This window comes from Raphanus sativus, chromosome 8 (genome assembly GCF_000801105.2).
Source record: "Raphanus sativus cultivar WK10039 chromosome 8, ASM80110v3, whole genome shotgun sequence".
Taxonomy (NCBI): Eukaryota; Viridiplantae; Streptophyta; class Magnoliopsida; order Brassicales; family Brassicaceae; genus Raphanus; species Raphanus sativus.
Genome location: NC_079518.1, coordinates 23,097,890 through 23,104,563, shown reverse-complemented (window position 1 = coordinate 23,104,563; position 6,674 = coordinate 23,097,890).

Here is a 6,674-nt window from a genome sequence, read left to right as displayed (position 1 = left end):
TTCTGTTCCACGATAGATGTTTTGGAGATTTTTTTATCTTTCAAAATATACAATGTTTTGATATTTTTAAAGTACTTTAACTTTATTGAAAATTAGTTAATCAATAGTAATTTACTATATTATTTATGATTAGATAATTTATATTTAATTTATACTATTTAATAATATTATATTCTAAAAAGTAAGTTTCTTAATTATTGTGCATTAAAATAAAACATCTTATATTATGGAACGATGAAGTATTACTTTTTTACCGGATTTATTATGCTGTTAGAAACTATGAAAAACATTAAATAGATGATATTGGGTTCATTATGCTATTAGAAACTATATGAGAAACTATGATATTGGCTTTTTCTGAGAATTGAGGTGTAGAAATTGCATTGTCTAGAATTTAAACTCATACCTATGTGTAGAAACCTTTAAACCTTGACCACTAGGCCACAGTACTTCCATAACAATTATATTACTCATAACAATGATAATGTGAATTTTCTATTATTGTCCTCATTCTCGTTGGCCAAATCAAGAATACCCTTTCACCAGCGAGGCTGAATTTGTTTTGCGGATAAAGATACTCGATAGTTCAAGAACTTATTTAGTAATTCGTGAAGCGCAAACTACTTTTCAATTATAAAATAAATTAATTTTTGAAGAGAAATAACATGATAGAAAGCTTTTATAATAAGATTTATTTAAATATAATTGTCTAGAAAATAACCATTTCAAAACATGCTAACTACATTGACTCTTTTAGGTGGCGAAATAATTTAGTTATTAAAACATATATAGCGAAATCAAATATTTTTCTTTATAACTATATGCTTCTTCTGATTTAGATAGTAAATGCAAAATTCAATATAGTGATATACATGCTTCAATACAAGTCTTGAGTGTTCACAAGTGAAACCTTATAGTGGATATATTTCACTATGTTTTACGAAAATAATGGTTTTGGAACTTTCACATATTTTAATAATAAAGTTACCACACCATTAATAATTATACTTTGATATATAGTATACAAAATAAACTATTATATATAGTAGTTATCTTAATTAATATGAGGTAAATGGATACAAAAGTAATATAGTTACCTTGAAAACACAAAAAATATTCTATTTTTATGAAACAATAAAAAAGAGAAAATAAAGTAATATTATCAGCTTTAAAGAAAATGATGATTGGATTTCCTTCAAATTGTTGTAAAATTAGACCTGAATATTAAGATGATCGTCCCCTTTGTTTTTATTTATATTTACTTTTAGATGCAATTCATGTACTTTCCCATATATTAAATAATATTGCTTTATTTTGTAGTTTAATTAAAGTATGTTTGGTATTTAAGATTAGTTTTGAATCTTCAGAGGTATGAACCACATGGTTAATTTAAGAAATTCGAGAAATTTGTTACTTCTAAAATGCTTTTTATAGTATCATATTTTTGGAGTGTAACACCATATAATTTATCTAATATATGAAAATAAGTTGTGAAACAAAAATGACAAAACTATTAAATCTATTAATGTAAAACTCTATTTTTGGTAGGAGGAACTGCGCTACCAACTCCTGAACATTGTTCTTTAAGACGAAACAGTGGATATAATGGAATTTTCGGCTAGCAATTAGCTTCGACTTCCAAAAATGCTTTGAAACAAGCGGGGCCTGTATGTTCGAATTTTCCTGAGAGTATAGATGTATAAATATCTATAATGCATCCTAGAACATTCATCACTGAAAACCAACATTTTGCTACATCACGTAATTCTGAAATACCAGGATTTGGTTGGAATGGGATAGGAAACTGGCGTATTTTGATTGGCAGAGACTACAACACTCACAACCACCATTAGGAACCAAACATGTTAAATAGACATTATGAGATAATGGGAAAAAATATGTCTTCAAATATATGAGTCTTTATCAAGTTTGTAATTTTGTTTATGAAATTACAACACCAAAACTAATCATACTTTGATATAAAGTACGCAAAAGTAAACTAATATATATAGCACTACAAGAAAACATGGCTGTAACAACGAAAGTTTACGAGGAAAATAATTTCTCGTAATTTTAAGAGGTGTTTACGACGAAGTTACATAGAAATACGTTTTCGTCGTAAAGCCGTTGTAAAATTACAACAAAATAATTTAGTCGTAGAACAGATTTAAGTTTACGAGGACTTTACGTGAAAAAGGACAATTCGTCATAAACTCGTTGTACATGTACAAGTGATTTACGACGAATACCGTTATTTTAGGTGGAAACGTGTATTTAGTGGACTTTAAATTAACTAACTTCGTTGTAAATTAGTTGTAAATGAGATGTAAAAACGATGTAAAACCGTAGTAAACATTTTTGTTGTAAAATCTATGTTATACCTTCACCTACCAAATTCGAAAATTGTTTATATATATGGTCATTTCTCAATTCTAACAACACACAAACGAATTCAAAGAACCAAAATCCAGAAAAAAAATCAAAAAAGGCTGATGGCTATAATATTTACGAGTTACGAAGTTGGATGTATTCGCATAAAGATTATGCCGGTAGAGTGACAGATGCATTTCTAAGCGTGCTAGAGACATTCATGCACCGGACGGGCTGTACACCGATCACGCAGGAAAGCGGTAAGATGTTATGCCCTTGTCGGAAATGCAAGAATTCAAAATTTGTTCGTAGTGAAATTGTATGGAAGCACTTAGTAAACAGATGATTTACACCACAATATTATATTTGGTATCAACATGGAGAGGGTTATGGTGGAAATGAAGCTAGTAGTAGTAATAATTTTGAGGATGCTGGTAATAGTGAAGAACCGAATCATTTGCATAATGAATCTAGTTATCATCAGGAGGAGCAGATGGTAGATCATGATAGAGTTCAAGACATGACTACTGATGCATTTTTAGAAACAACTACAACAATAGCTTATGAAACTGAAAATGTAGAAAAACCTAATTTGGATGCAAAAAGGTTTTATGAAATGCTAGATGCTGCAAATCAACTAATCTACACTGGTTGTAGAGAAAGTCTCTCTAAATTGTCTCTAGCAGCTAGGATGATGAACATTAAAATGGATCATAATTTTTCTGAGAATTGCATGGATGCTTGGGCGGAGTTGTTTAAAGAGTATTTGTCAGACGACAACGTGTCAGCTAAATCTTATTATGAGATTCAGAAATTGGTTTATAGTCTTGGGTTGTCTTCGGAGATGATAGATGTTTGCATCGACAACTGCATGATCTATTAGAAGGATGATGAGAAGTTAGAAGAGTCTTGATTCTGCAAGAAACCACGATTCAAACCGCAAGAACATGGGAGGAATAGGGTACCATACCAAAGGATGTGATACCTACCAATTAAAGACAGGTTAAAACGATTGTACCAATCGAAGATGACTACTGCATGGATGAGGTGGCATGCGGAACATGTCCAGAAGGATGGCGAGGTCGCTCACCCATCAGATGCAAGAGCGTGGAAACATTTCAATAAGGTATACCCAGATTTCACTACAAATACTCGGAATGTCTATCTTGGGTTATACACCGATGAATTTAGTCCATTTAGTATGTCTAGGAGACAATATTCTTTGTGGCCAGTTATTCTTACCCCGTACAACCTGCCGCCGGACATGTGCATGGACCAAGAATTTCTATTCTTGACCATATTACTCCCTGGGTCGAAGCATCCAAAACGGTCGTTGGATGTATTTTTTCAACCACTGAAACAGGAGCTAAAGGAGTTGTGGTCAGAAGGGGTAAGAACTTATGATTGTTCCACGAAAACACATTTTGCGATGCGAGCAGTTCTGCTGTGGACGATAAGTGACTTTCCTTCTTATGGAATGTTGTCTGGCTGGACAACTCATGGAAGATTATCTTGTCCATATTGTCTTGGATCTACGGATGCTTTTCAACTGAAGAATGGTAGAAAGAGTTGTTGGTTTGATTGTCATCATCGATTTCTTCCCATTGCCCATCCCTACAGAAAATAAGACATTGTTTAGGAAAAACAAAGTTGTCAGAGACAGTCCTCCTCCATATCTCACCAGCCAGCAGATCGAGGAGAAAATTGATTATTACGGAGCTCAGGAAACTGTGAAGAAAGGAGGAAACTAGCATGTTCCTGGAAATATGCCTGATGGGTATGGGGTATCTCACAATTGGTATAAGAAGAGTATATTTTGGGAGCTATCTTACTAGAAGGATCTTCTTTTACGCCACAACCTGGATGTGATGCATATAGAGAAGAACTTTTTTGACAACATCATAATACAATACTGAACGTCCCAGGAAAAACAAAAGATAATAAAAATTCAATGATGGACCTACCTGATATTTGCTCAAGAAGTGAGTTATATATCAAGAGCAATGGAAACGTTCTTGTTCCCATCTTTCGATTGTCATCAGAAGCGAATATAACTTTGTTTGACTGGGTTGCATCATAAGTTAAGTTCCGTGATGGTTACGTTTCAATTCTGTCAAGATATGTTGAACGAGGTCAAAAGTTCTCAGGAATGAAGAGTCATGATTCTTATGTGTTGATGCAACGACTACTTCTATTCGCTTTTGCTGAGCTCCTTCCAACAAACGTACATAAAGCACTTGCAGGTAAATATTAATTAATATATATATATATATATACGAAATGTTATTAATTTGGGTTATATTTGCAATATACATCGATCGGAGCTTTCTTCAGAGACCTTAGCACACGTACGTTCAAGGAAGAAGTCATCGAACAACTTCATGAGAACATTCCGATCATAGTGTGCAACCTAGAGAAGATATTTCCTCCATCATTTTTGACGTCATGGAACATCTAGTTGTCCACCTCCTGTACGAAGCATTGCTTCGTGGACCTGTTCACAACGGATAGATGTATCCATATGAGCGCTCTATGAAACATTTTAAGGGGAAAGCAAAAAATATTGCAAATGTGGAAGATTCAATTGTTGCTAGAAGTTTGGCAGCAAAAATATCTAACTTCACATCATATTACTTTGCTTCAACGGTTCGTACGAGGAAAAGAGTTCCTAGAAGATATGATGATGGTGGAGTACCACAATCTTATGTAGTGGACGGTGTTCCTGACATTTTCTGCCAAATTGGACAGCTTGGTGGTAATCTGAAAGAAGTATGGTGGTCCAGTGAAAAGGATAAGCACAGTGCCCACACTTATATTCTGCTCAACTGCGAGGATGTTGTGACGCGTTCGTTTGAAAGGTAAATATTGGTGTGTATTATATGATATGATGTTAATTAATTATATGATATGATGTTACTTATATGATATGATGCATATGTTTAATTTGCAGCATGTTTGTATCTCAAGTTGAAGAAGCAATACCAGGAATATCCGCAACTGAGGTGGATGCAAGGAAAGATAAACACTTTGTCAAGTGGTTAAAATCCCAGGTAATATTAAAATATTAAGCAATCTTTGTGGCACTATAATAATGTAAAATTTTAACTGTGATATATTAATTTGTAGGTTGATTATGACGATCCATATTACCCTCTATGGTTTCATGATTTGGTCCAAGGTCCAGTATCAAAGGTCACCACATCACCTATGTACTTCACACGAGCCTTCACTTTTCATACATATGAGTATGTGAGACATCGGGCAACAAGTAACTATGGAATATGTGTGAAAGGCGAAACAGACTTTTACGGGATCTTGCATGAGATTGTTGAAGTGGAATTTCCAGGGTTGTTGAAGCTAAAATGCGTCCTCTTCAAATGTGAGTGGTTCGACCCCGTTGAGAACCGCGGTGTTCGGTTTAACAAATTTGGTGTTGTGGATATCAATTCTGGGAGAAGATACAATAAATTCGAGCCTTTCATCTTAGTTTTCCAAGCCAAACAAGTTAGCTTCCTTCCATACCCTCGCCTTCGAAGTTCTGGGATAAATTGGTTAGCTGCTATCAAAATTACACCTCGTGGACGGATTGTTGCTGGAGAAAAACCACCTTTGCAAGAAGAAGATGCTATCAATGAAGTTGAGGTACCTGATCAACAAACTGATGAAATTTTTTTGATCGACCCGGATAACCGTCAATATGAAGATCTTCTCGAAGATGTGACAGATGAAGCACGTGAAGACGAGTTCGATGGAAGCGAGGATGAGCATTGTACTGATATTGATGAGAACTCAAACGATTCTTCATGATTTAATATATGTAACAAATGTTGATTTTGATTAGTTGATCTTCTTCATATGTGTAACAATTTCTATTTTATATAATATGCATTTAAAAAAAAGTTAATAGGAGTTTATGGTTTGAGTTGGGAAAAGAGGTTGAATGTGTAAAGGATGATGATAGTATAGATATGTAAGTTTGGGGTTTAGGAATTTTGGTTTTCGGGATTTCATATAGTTCCTTTTAAATTCGTTGTAAATAAAAACTCGGGCCTGGTATGAAACTTTATTTTTGTCGTAAATAAAGTTTTGTCGTAACTTCGTTGTAAACCATGAATCGGGTTTAGGGATTTGATTTGGGGTTTCACATATGCGTTGTAAATTCGTCGTAAACCAAAAAACATGGGACTGGTAAAGTCCTCGTAAATCCTGAATCCACGTGTCCTCGTAAATCCTGAATCCACGTGTCCTCGTAAATTCGTCGTAAATGAAAAAACACAGGCCTGGTACTTTCCTCGTAAACCCAA